The 13,322-nt window shown below is 49.2% G+C and overlaps 1 long non-coding RNA gene across 2 annotated transcripts in view; it reads left to right on the top strand.

Annotated features, from left to right (window-relative positions):
• Window positions 1-5,296: 5,296 nt before the first annotated feature.
• LOC141249312 (uncharacterized) overlaps window positions 5,297-13,322 on the top strand; it is a 42,399-nt gene continuing 34,373 nt past the window's right edge. For both annotated transcript variants that reach the window (XR_012312127.1, XR_012312121.1), the window contains exon 1: window positions 5,297-5,792. This is a non-coding gene — a long non-coding RNA (uncharacterized lncRNA). The remainder of the gene's footprint in view (window positions 5,793-13,322) is intronic.

Below are 13,322 nucleotides of genomic sequence, written 5' to 3'. Positions count from 1 at the left end.
CCCTGAGTGCTCCCACTCAAATTGGGCCTCCTCCTCTGGTACCTGGGAAGCGGCGGCGGCGGGCTGTAGAGCGGACAGGAGTGAAGGCCGCTGGTCCTCCACCTCCACGGACCAGTCCCAGGTGGAGCGCCCGTACACCCCTTCGGGTGTCAGAGGGGGCGGCTCCTGCAACAGACATAGGAGCGGGCCGGCGTCGCTGGCTGGAGCTGGTTCCGGGGTCTGGAGGGTATTTGGAGCTTGCGCGTCCTGTTATGCGCATGGTGGGCACGTGGCGGTCTCGCCCTGATTTAAAGGGCCTGGCTCTGGCGTCGGGAGTGGGGCTGCTTCGGTGACGCCCGGGATCTGCAACTCCACCAGGGGGCCCAGGGGCAGGTCGACGCTTACAGCGTCCGGCACAGGAGGACTTCTCCTACCTGCTCCTGTGGTCGCTCCTGCGTCAGACGCGGTCTCCTGATCCCAATCCCGGTCCCCGGAGGCTGGGGCGTTGCCGGTGCTGGGCAGCGCTGCTGGCTGCCGGGCCGCCATTCTCTGCTCCATCTCCTTCTTCCAGTCCGCGATGGCATCTCGCTGCGCCCTGGCCATCCTCCGGCCCAGATCTTCCATGCCGGCGTGGAGGAACTCGGTATCCTTCTGGGGGAGCTTGGCCACCAGCTCCTCCAGGGTGTAAGGCGCTTCGGCTGGCAGCATGGTGCTGGCAGGGTCTCCGGAGCTGCCACGGTCCATCTCCTTTCCCGGGTGCGGCCTGCCTGGACTGGTCCAGACCACACCCCGTCTCTCAGTTTTCTTGCCTTCCCTCCCCTTTCGGGGGCGGTTCCAGGGCAGTCTGCTGTTGGTCACCTCAAAGGGCAGCCCCCCCACGTCGATGGACACATCCACATACATGATCACTGCTGGTTGGGGCGGGCTCCGCTTTTGGCGCTATTCTGGGACCTGGCCCATGATGGGAGGTGACTTTTGGTAGTTGTTTGGCTGACACATAATGGCGTCCATTCTTCAGGGGTGGACGCCACATTCAGTAGAAAACACAGTCTCTTAGGCACACAATACCCAATGGTAGCGGGTGGGTTACGTATCCTGCCGACTACGCCAAAGTTGACGCGCCCCCTGGGATTACCCGGAGCCGGGCCTAGTAAATGCTGGGGGTTGTAGTCACTGTGGCGGCGACCCGATCCGTGACCCAGGGTGGTCAAACCAGTGGCAGTCTATGTGTATAGGTTTATTAGTCCGACTACGCCACCTGTGGATTGCGGTTATGGAGAACCGCCGCTGCGGAGCAGTCCACTGAAGCTGGTGATATGCGCAGCAAGTGTAGTGCTGGCGCGGTAAGAAACACGGAGACAAGGTGATGCAGTCCCAGAGTCTTTACTCACGGTTATCAGTTTCCAAGTTACACTGCAGATCATAACTTCCCACGTCGTGCTGTGCGTACTCAGTGAGGGGCTCGGTCCACCCTCAGGTATCTCCAGAGCACTTTTCAGGACCCCGTTCTGTGTACCTTTCTCTGGCCTCTCTCCTTGTACCTCACACCTAGCGGCACCTCTGTCCAGTGTCCTCGGGCCTTGGCGGGCGACGTGTGTTCCATCCCCTGGCCCTATGTGGCTACCTTCCTGATGGCTGGTGTGGGCGGCCAGCTGACTTAAAGTGCTGCAGCCTCCGGTTCCCAGTTGAGCCCTGGAGTCTCTGCTGGTTGAGGGATCCGGTTCCCTTCTTCTGGCCTGACCCCCCTACCTCGTGGCAGCGGCGGGCGTATGCGTGGCAGCTGCACGGCCCGTACCCATGGGTTCCCTTCGGTTCCTCTCCTGGAGCCTTCCTGCTCCCTCTTTCCTCTCCTTTCTCCTTCAGGCTCAGGCCTCTTGACTAGGCCTGCCTGTGGAGCAGAGCTCGTACAGAGCCCCTGCTCCTACACTTCTCCTCACCACTACTCACTAACTAACTAACTAACTAACTCTGATCTAAGATGGCTACTCTCTTTTATATGCTCCTACTCCAGTGCGCCCAGGATCTACATCCTCCACCCATCCACTACCTAGTTCCCCCTCTCTAGGTGGTTCCTCCCCACTCCAGCCAGGGATCAGGAACAGTTGTGCTTCCCCACAGGAGCATTGTCGCCCTGTCCCCCGGAAATGTGGTGTAGTGGATGTAGTGTTAGGGTCCTGAGCCATACTCCTTCCTTACCTGAGAGTGAGATACTACACCTCTGGATGAGGTGCAATACCTCTGTGGCGACCGAACCCTCAGGGGTGCCACACAAGCCTCATTTTATCTACATGTGAAAATGTGTTGATCCCCAGTGTGCAGAATTATTAGGCAAGTTGTATTTTAGAGGATTATTTTTATTATTGATCAACAAGTTGGAGTGTTTTTTTTTTAGATTTGGCTATCTTAGGAGGATACCTGTTTGTGCAGGTAACTATTACTGTGCAGAATTATTAGGCAACTTAATAAAAACCAAATATAATCCCATCTCACTTGTTTATTTTCACCAGGTAAACCAATATCAGTGCACAAAATTTAGAAATAAACATTTCTGACATGCAAAAACAAAAACCAAAAAAATTAGTGATGAATATAGCCACCTTTCTTTATGATGACACTCAACAGCCTCCATCCATAGATTCTGTCAGTTGCTTGATCTGTTTTCGATCAACATTGCATGCAGCAGTCACCACAGCCTCCCAGACACTGTTCCGAGAGGTGTACTGTTTTCCCTCCCTGTAGATCTCACATTTTATAATGGACCACAGGTTCTCTATGGGGTTCAGATCAGGTAAACAAAGGGGCCATGTCATTATTTTTTCTTCTTTTAGACATTTACAGGCCAGCCACGCTGTGGAGTAGTTGGATGCATGTGATGGAGCATTGTCCTGCATGAAAATCATGTTTTTCTTGAACGATACCGACTTCTTCCTGTACCACTGCTTGAAGAAGTTGTCTTCCAGAAACTGGCAGTTGGTCTGGGAGTTGAGCTTCACTCCATCCTCAACCCGAAAAGGTCCCACAAGTTCATCTTTGATGATACCAGCCCATACCAGTACCCCACCTCCACCTTGCTGGCTTCTGAGTCGGAGTGGAGCTCTCTGCCCTTTACTGATCCAGCCTCTGGCCCATCCATCTGGCCATTCAAGAGTCACGCTCATTTCATCAGTCCATAAAACCTTTGAAAAATCAGTCTTAAGATATTTCTTGGTCCATTCTTGACGTTTTATCTTATGTTTCTTGTTCATAGGTGGTGGTTTTTCAGCCTTCCTTACCTTGGCCATGTCCCTGAGTATCGCACACCTTGTGCTTTTTGATACTCCAGTAACGTTGCATCTCTGAAATATGGCAAAACTGGTGGCGAATGGCAGCTTGGCAGCTTCTCGCTTGATTTTCCTCAATTCATGGACAGTTATTTTGTGCCTTTTTTGGCCAACACGCTTCTTGCGACCCTGTTGGCTATTTACCATGAAACGCTTGATTGTTCGGTGATCACGATTCAAAAGTTTGGAAATTTCAAGACTGCTGCATCCCTCTGCAAGACATCTCACAATTTTGGACTTTTCACAGCCCATCAAATCTCACTTCTGACCCATTTTGCCAAATGCAAGGAAGTTGCCTAATAATTAAGCACACCTTATATAGGGTGGTGATGTCATTAGTCAACACCCCTCCTCATTACAGAGATGCACATCACCAGATTTACTTAATTGGTAGTTGGCTCTCAAGCCTATGCAGCTTGGAGTAGGACAACATGTATAAAAAGTATCAAAGTGATCAAAATACGCATTTGCCTAATAAATCTGGACGCGGTGTATAACCGGAACATCAGGGTCCATTACATTCTTCATCAGCATTCCCTTCTTGTACATTTCTCTACTCTCACTTCTAATGTCCACCAGCATCATTTCCAGGAGATAGAGAGGTCCCTGCTGACCACAAGAACATATACTCTGCAGGTGAGAGAGAAGACCTCGCTGACCATAAGAGCTTACACTCTACAGGAGAGAGAGGACCCTGCTGACCATAAGAGCTTACACTCTACAGGAGAGAGGACCCCACGACCATAAGAGCTTACACTCTACAGGAGAGAGAGCACCCCGCTGACCATAAGAGCTTACACTCTACAGGAGAGAGAGGACCCTGCTGATCATAACAGCTTACACTCTACAGGAGAGAGAGGACCCCACCACCATAAGAGCTTACACTCTACAGGAGAGAGAGGACCCTACTGACCATAAAAGCCTACACTCTACAGGAGAGAGAGGACCCCGCTGACCATAAGAGCTTACACTCTACAAGAGAGAGAGGACCCTGCTGGCCATAAGAGCTTACACTATATAAGAGAGAGAAGACCCCAATGGCCATAAGAGCTTACACTCTACAGGAAAGAGAGATGACCCTGCTGAACATAAGAGCTTACAGCCTACAAGAGAAAGAGAACCCCGCTGCCAATAAGAGCTTATGCTCTACAGGAGAGAGAGGACCCCGCTGACCATAAGAGCTTACATTTTACAGGAGAGAGAGAATGGACCCCGCTGGTCTTAAGAGCTTACAACAAACAGGAGAGAGAGAGGATCCTGGTGAACATAAGAGCTTACACTCTACAGGAGAGAGAGAGGACCCCACTGACCATAAGAGCTTACACTCTACAGATGAGAGAAGAGAGGGAAGACCTCATTGATCATAAGAACTTACACTTTACAGGAGAAAGAGGAAAAGAGAGAGGGAGAGGACCCCACTGACCATAAGAGCTTACACTCTACAGGCGAGAGAGAGGACCCCGCTCACCATAAAAGCTTACACTCTACCGGAGAGAGAGCCTTACCCAGTGACTCTGGAGATGGAAAATGACTATTACGTATAAACTGTACTCCGCTGGGTACTGCTGTTCCGTGATGGCCTTAGTACTGCCCATCACTGTACAAGGTGCGATCATCCGCTTGATGTCATAGCTGCTGCAGGGCATTATTGAGAGTCCCACCCATGAACGCAATTGACGTTTGCCTGATTTTTGATGCTTCAGCAGTTTGGGAAATGGTGCCAAGGAAGGTTTTTTTCTGCGAACCCCAAAACTCTAAAATATTTGAATTTGTGTAAAACCATGAATTTCAGGAAATTCAACTTGAACGCTATCGTCCTCGAATCAATCTACCCAGCTCTAATGTCTATCAGTTTTGCTTCTTCTCCTTCAGCTGCCAGCACACTCTTCAACTTTTATCATCTCTTCTAAGTGTAGGGGATCAGCTCTTTTATTGGACATTGATTACACTGTGACTTTAAGGCATCATGCTCCCCTCTGAGTCTTGTGTTATGACTAGTCACCTCCTCCTGCTGTGGTTGGTATGTGCAGAGAGCAGAGAAGAACCAGGAAGTAGATACTTGTGTGTGTGTGTGTGTGTGTGTGTGTGTGTGTGTGTGTGTGTGTGTGTGTGTGTGTGTGTGTGTGTGTGTGTGTGTGTGAGACGTAACAGGGAGAGACTCCTGCAGATTTCTGATCACAGAGACTATAAAGAAGACACTGTTACTCTATGGAAAGAGAAGATTACGGACTATAGCAAGTTTTGTTGTTTGGGACTTTGTCAAGTAGAAGTGAAATTTATCCTTTTCCTGAAGAACATTTTCCCTGGAGATTGAGGATTTGAGATAACACATAACACAGCGTGTCAGCCATTTCTGTGAGAGTGAAACAAGATTTGCCTGCCGTCTGCAAGAAAGAGATCCCGTATACAAGAAAAGGACTAAACTGAATTCATCCGGCTCTTTCACCCCAGGAACAAGCGACAGGCCGCCACCTGTGCATCATCTGCGCAACCGTGAGTGACTCATCAGCGTCAACTGTTAGGGTTTAGCGTAGGTTGCTGTAGCTAGAGCGCTGTAGCAGTATGGCCCAACTAGCAGAAAGCCATATAGGTAGCTCAGAGTAGTTTGTGACAGTTGTTGTGCACTATTTGTTCTGAGCTTTCTTTGCCATAGCTAGAGCATAGTTTGTGATGACTTGTTCCAGCTATATCTTCCTATGTTCATGTTGATAATTAGAGATGAGCGGTGTTCGACTTGAACTGTTCGCCAATCTCAAATTCGAGCTGTTTTGGGCGGTGTTCGAGCCGTTTGACGAACCTGAACGATTTGCAAAAAATTTGGCTGTTTGAGGTTATGTTCGATAACTGATCGTACACCAAAATTGTAACTGGATTTTTTCTCAGTAATACTGTTAATCAATGTTAATACGCAGTTTGAGTGCACAGCGGGGCGGGGGGAGGGGCAGGGGATGGATCTCTGCAGAAATAATGCCGATCTCCATTTTTTTTCTCTTTCCCGCATTTACAGTGGGGTGGTGCAATCTGTCAGCCTATCAGCAGCGCACACACGGAGCGAAGTGCTTTTTTTTCACACAAGCAAGGGCATGTGTCATTGGCTGTGTATGTCACATGTCCTTGCCCATATTAAGGAGGCATTACCATTTTCACAGCTATGCAGAGTGGGTCGCATAGTTAGCGACGACGATACACGGAAGTCTAGGTTGGAGGAAATGAGGCTAAAATTCAAACATAGAGGATATCCAAATCATGTATTGTCATATCCACGACCTTTTCATCAGACAAGACAGTGTTTGGGTCCCAGGGTAGCTCTTGTAAATACATATCATCCCTTTATACATCTATTTCATCAAATAATTCGGAATCATTGGTCATTACTTGGTAGATCTTATCCAGATATTCTGGAATTTATGTCACCTCCCTTGATTTGTCACAAGAGGGCATCGAATCTCAGTAGTGTTGAGCGAACATGCTCGACACTGCTCGGTACTCGCCCGAGCATCACGCTACTCGGGATGTTCGGCGAGCACTGAGCATTTCCGGGTTACTCGGGTGGAAGCTCGGGTCTCCGCCCTGCATGTTTGGCGCTCTTTACAGAGCCAATGAACATGCAGGGATTGCCAGCCAGTCACTGTAATGCCGCAGCCATGTTGTTTGTGGGCATTACAGTGATTGGCTGGCCGCACAGCGTCACCTCGAGTATTTAAAACCGGGCGCCGCCATCTTGGACACAGTCGCTCCGGATCAGACAGTGTAGGGACAGCGCTGCTGATTTAGGGAGAGATATATCCTGCAAAATAGTTAGTGTAGGGTCTGTAAAGGCTGCCAGATCAAACAAACAGTCCTTCTCAGGACTAATATCCATCCCAGGTATATCAGGCAGGCAGGCTGTATAGGAGACGCAGTGGTTATACCAGCAAATGCTGCATTACAGTCCTGTGTGCTGCTCCTGTTGCTGAAATTGCTGGACTTAGCTCCAGGTCCCGGGGGCCAGGAAAAATCCTTTTTTTTCATCTAAATCCTCTTTTTTTTTTCCTCCTTCACAATGTACTAATACCCATCTTATTAACCTTTTGGGTCCCCCCCCCCCCCAAAAAAAAAGTGTGCCTCTGATTTTTCAGACACAAATATATCTGTTGAAAATAGTCTGGTGTAGGCCAGAGAAATAGAAGTGTGGTTTTGCAGTTCTATGGGTCATTTGTATCTAAAAAAAACAGTTTGAGTGTGTCGCTCACTGTTCAGCCGCAAATATATATATTTAAAAAAGTCTGGTATACACCAGTAAATTATTACTGTGGTTTTGATGTTCCACGGTAAAACATCTCTATTATCCTGTTTTTGGCATTTTTTGCTGTATAAAAATAATAATAGTGTCTCCCTGATTTTTCAGACACAAATATATCTGTTGAAAATAGTCTGGTGTAGGCCAGAGAGACAGAAGTGTACTTTTGCTGTTCCACGGTAAAAAATCTCTATTATCCTGCTTTTTGCATTTTTTGCTGTAAAAAAAAAAAATAATAGTGTCTCCCTGATTTTTCAGACACAAATATATCTGTTGAAAATAGTCTGGTGTAGGCCCGAGAAATACAAGTGTGGTTTTGCAGTTCCACGGTACAAAGCTCTGTATTATCCACTTTTGGGCCATTTGTATCTAAAAAAAACAGATTGAGTGTGTCGCTCACTGTTCAGCCGCAAATATATATATATTTTAAAAAGCCTGGTATGCACCAGTAAATTATAACTGTGGTTTTGCTGTTCCACAGTAAAAAATCTCTATTATCCTGCTTTTGGCATTTTTTGCCGTAAAAAATAAATAGTGTCTCCTGATTGTTCAGACACAAATATATCTGTTGAAAATAGTCTGGTGTAGGCCCGATAAATACAAGTGTGGCTTTGCAGTTTCACGGTTCAAACCTCTGTATTATCCACTTTTGGGCCATTTGTATCTAAAAAAAACAGTTTGAGTGTGTCGCTCACTGTTCAGCCGCAAATATCTCTATTTAAAAAAGTGTGGTATACCCCAGTAAACAATAACTGTGGTTTTGCCATCCCACGGTAAAAAATCTCTATTATTCAGGTTTTGGTAGTTTTTTCCGTAAAGAAAAACAGTAGTGTCTCCTGACTGTTGTGACACAAAAATATATCTGTTGAAAATAGTCTTGTGTAGGCCCGACATCCCAGTGTGGTTTCGCAGTTCCACGGGTCAAATCGCTGTACTATCCAGTTTTGGGCCTTTAGTATCTAAAAAAAAAGCAGTTTGAGTGTGTCGCTCACTGTTCAGCCGCAAATATCTCTATTTAAAAAAGTGTGGTATACCCAGTAAACAATAACTGTGGTTTTCCTCTTCCACTGTTCTAATCTACTCTTTATTACCCTTTTTCCATTGATAGTGCAAGTGTAAGCTATTTTACTTCATTTACAATGGGCAAGGCGCGTGGCAAGGGACGTAGAAGTGGACGTTCTGGTGATGGTTAGTGCAGAGGACGGGGCCGTGGCCAAGGTGAAAATGTGCCACAACCAACAGCCACATCTTCTCGCTCCCACTTCTTGACCGAATTACTAGGGAAGCACAGAACAACACCAGTATTGAGAACTGATCAGTGTGAACAGGTTATTAATTGGATAGCGGACAATACTTCCTGTTACCTGGGCACCACCACCTCCGGTCTGTCTTCCACACGGTCAACTCTTAATAGCCGTGAGTCTCGACCGCATACTCCTCCTCACCCTGATGCTCCTTCCTCCCACCATGCCGAGTGTCGGCAGACAGCAAGTGATCCCACACTTGGACACTCTGAAGAGCTGTTCACTGGTCCATTTCCATATTTGGGCCCCTCGCCTGATACGCTTGAAGTGGTGGAAGAGGAGATCCCATGTTGCGATGCCCAAATATTTGAACAGCCACGGCCACAGGAAGTCGACGTTGGCAATCTGTCACAAGAGGTGGACGATGACGAGACACAATTGCCAGGAAGTGAGGAGGAGGATCGTGGTGCGCAAGTGGAAGAGGAGGAGGTGGTGGATGATCTAGTAACTGACCCAACGTGGAAGGAGGACATGCAGAGTGAGGCCAGCAGCACACAGGGGGAGGGAGGCAGAGTACCCCAACAGGCAGGAAGAAGCAGTGTGGTGGCCGCAGACAGAAGGCAGGCAACCGTTCCCCGTAACACCAACACGAGGGACGTTGCCAGTACAAGCAGTAGGTCTTCCAGAGTCTGGAATTTTTTTAAAGACTCTGCTGATAACCCCAAAAAGGCCATATGTTCCACCTGCCATGCCAGCATCAGCAGGGGTGACAAAACTACCAGCCTGACCACCACCAGCATGATCAGGCACATGGCAGCAAAGCACCCGACTTTGTGGGGCGAAACCCAGGGTCCACGACCAGTGTCAGTGGGTGTCACCACTGCTTCTTCCACTGTTGTGTGTGCAATAGAACCCCCTGTTGTGTGTGCAAGGCAATCCCCTGTCCATACTGCATGTAAAGATGCCCCCTCCTCTCAGTCTTCACTTGTTATGGCAGTTTCTCAAGAAACAGCATCAACGTCCACGTCCACGTCCCACCGCAGCGATCAATTGTCCATATCCCAGACCTTTGAACGAAAGCGGAAATTCGCAGCTAACGCCCCACAGGCCACAGTCCTAAATTCGCACATTTCACGACTGCTTGCATTGGAAATGCTGCCTTTTAGGCTGGTGGAGATGGAATCCTTCCGCAATCTTATGGCGGTGGCCGTCCCTCGGTACTCAGTCCCCAGCCGACACTATTTTGCCCGGTGTGCCATCCCCGCACTACACAAGCACGTGTCCCAAAGTATCTGTCGTGCCCTCAACAACGCAGTTACTGGGAGAGTCCACCTGACAACGGACACGTGGACAAGTGCTTGTGGCCAGGGACGGTACATCTCTCTGACGGCACACTGGGTAAACATAGTGGAAGCCGGGACCCAGTCGGACCTTGGGACGGAACACATCCTCCCCACACCGAGGATTGCGGGCCCTATGTCAGTCAGAGTTGCCCCCACAGTGTACAGCTCCTGCGCATCCTCCTCCTCCTCCTCATGTTCAGCCTCCATCTCAGATATCACCACATCAGTTACAAGCTGGAAGCATTGCAGTACTGCCTCCGCCAAGCGGCAACAGGCTGTGCTGAAACTCATAAGCTTAGGTGATAAACCTCACACTGCTTGTGAGTTGTGGACAGCTGTGAAAGAGCAGGCAGATCTGTGGCTGAGACCGCTGAACCTACATCCCGGCATGGTCATGTGTGACAATGGCCGTAACCTGGTGGCGGCTCTGAGGCGAGGTGAGATCACACACGTACCATGCCAGGCTCATGTGCTTAACCTCGTGGTTCAGAGGTTTCTTAAATCGTACCCCGAGTTGCCAGATCTGCTCGTGAAAGTACGCCACCTGTCAGCTCATTTTCGCAAGTCGGCTACAGCTTCCGCCGCCCTTGCTGTGTTGCAGCAGCGTTTGCAGCTTCCGGCACACCGACTGGTGTGTGATGTCCCCACATGTTGGAACTCTACCCTCCACATGTTGCAAAGGATTTGTGAGCAGAAGAGAGCAGTTGTGGAGTACCAGCTGCAACAAGGCCATCGATATTCACGTCAGACTCCACACATAAGACCTCAGGAGTGGACCTGGATGTCTGACATATGTACCATCCTGACAAACTTTGAGGAGGCCACCAAGATGGTGAGTGGCGATGACGCCATCATTAGTGTCAGCATCCCACTTGTCTGTGTTTTGCAATGCTCTCTGCAGAGAATTAAAGAGGAGGCATTGCAGCCAGAGTATGATGAGATGGATCAAGAAGCCGTAGCGGGCGATTACACACAGCCCAGCCTCATCTCATCCCAACGTGCATTGGGGGACAATGAGGAAGAGGAGGAGGAGGAGGAGGAAGAACAGGAGCTGCTATCATGCGTTGTAGACGGTAGTACCTGTACAAGTGTCATACCGTCGGTTCAGCGTGGGTGGCCTGAGGACAGTGGGGAGGAGGAAGAGGAGGAGGAGAGCATGGTCAGTCGTCATCTTGGTGAGGACACGGAAATCTTGCCCGTTACCAGTCTGGCACCCATGGCTGACTTTATGTTACGCTGCCTTAACCGTGACCCTCGCGTTGTCAAAATGTTGGGTGACAGTCATTACTGGTTGGTGACACTTGTAGACCCCCGCTACAAGGAGAACTTTCACTCTCTTATTCCTGAGGTGGAGAGGTCTACAAAAATGGGGCAATACCAGAAGGCCCTTGCTGCAGAACTCTTAAAAAAATTCCCATCTGAACATGCTAGCGGCAGAGGTCACAGTTCGTTGCCCAACCAAGGCGTACAGGCGAGAGAGATGCAACTCCAATCCAGCAGAGGCAGGGGAACACTGTCAACGTTTTGGGACAGTTTTCTGACACCCGCCCAGCTTACAGGCCCTGAGGCGCGGGGTACTCTCACAAGGAGTGGAAAGTTTCAAAAGATGGTGAGGGAGTACCTTGCCGATCGTACCAGCATCCTCCGTGATTCCTCTGTGCCTTTTAATTATTGGGTATCCAAGCTGGACACTTGGAATGAACTCGCTCTGTACGCCTTGGAGGTCCTGGCCTGCCCTGCCGCTAGCGTGTTATCGGAGCGTGTTTTTAGTGCCGCTGGGGGAATTATAACTGATAAGCGCACTCGCCTGTCATCTGACAATGCTGACAAGCTGACCCTTATCAAAATGAACAAGGGCTGGATTGGGCCAGACTTCTCATCACCACCAAATGACAGCAGAGTAACATAAAGTCAAATCCACTGTGTTATTTTGGGAGGTGTATTCACATGCACCGCTTCACACCCACACATGGGTATACGCTTCCTCGTTTCGGCTGTTTAATCTTCTTCTCCTTATCCTCAGCCTCCACCACTATACCACCAGGGTGCCAGCATTGCAAGTTCCTCCGTCCTAATTTTTGGCAGCTTTTGCTGGGAAAGCATAAGCAAATACCATGGGACACCCACTCCCCAATAATGGGACTTATGTTTGTAATATGCTGTACTGCATGGCTCTTGTAACGGGCATTGCAAGTTGCTCCGTCCTAATTTTGGCAGCTTTTGCTGGGAAAGCATAAGCAAATACTATGGGAGACCCACTCCCCAATAATCGGACTTATGTTTGTAATATGCTGTACTCCATGGCTCTTGTAAGGGGCATTGCAAGTTGCTCCGTCCTAATTTTTGGCAGCTTTTGCTTACAAGGCATAAGCAAATACTATGGGAGACCCACTCCCCAATAATGGGACTTATGTTTGTAATATGCTGTACTGCATGGCTCTTGTAAGGGGCATTGCAAGTTGCTCCGTCCTAATTTTTGGCAGCTTTTGCTTGCAAGGCATAAGCAAATACTATGGGACACCCACTCCCCAATAATGGGACTTATGTTTGTAATATGCTGTACTGCATGGCTCTTGTAAGGGGCATTGCAAGTTGCTCTGTCCTAATTTTTGGCAGCTTTTGCTGGGAAAGCATAAGCAAATACTATGTGAGACCCACTCCCAAATAATGGGACTTATATTTGCAATATGCTGTACTGCATGTGACGCGCCCCCTGGGCCGTGTGTACACGTGTGTGGGATACCCGGTGCCGGGTCTCTGGGGTCTGTAGTCTCCGTGGCGATGACCCGGTCCCGTGGCTCAGGCTGGTCAAACCAGTGGCATTCTTTCTTAGGTTTTGAGGTTAATTGTCCGACTGCGCCACCCGTGGATTGCGGTCAGGGAGTACCACCGCTGCGAGGCAGACCGCTGAGGCTGGTGTTGTGTGCGCAGCATAGAATGGGATATCTCCCCTCGGGAGGAGTATAGCCTCAGGGCAGTGAGTGTGGATGATGGGGGTGATGGTGCACGAGCGCAGCAGGAACGACTCAGAGTCTTTGCAGTGCAGTTCAGGGTCATTACTGATGATTATAAGGTAGACCCTCCCGGGAGTACTGGCTAGCATAAGAGGCCTGGTCAGTCTGTGAGCAACAGGAGTTCCCCTGGCCAGGTGGAGTTG

The sequence above is a fragment of the Phyllobates terribilis genome, unplaced genomic scaffold (genome assembly GCF_046119375.1).
Source record: "Phyllobates terribilis strain yellow unplaced genomic scaffold, ASM4611937v1 Scaffold_2__4_contigs__length_985480577, whole genome shotgun sequence".
Classification (NCBI taxonomy): domain Eukaryota; kingdom Metazoa; phylum Chordata; class Amphibia; order Anura; family Dendrobatidae; genus Phyllobates; species Phyllobates terribilis.
The sequence above is the reverse complement of the archived record's forward strand: the minus strand, read 5'-3'. Positions and strand labels throughout refer to the sequence as shown.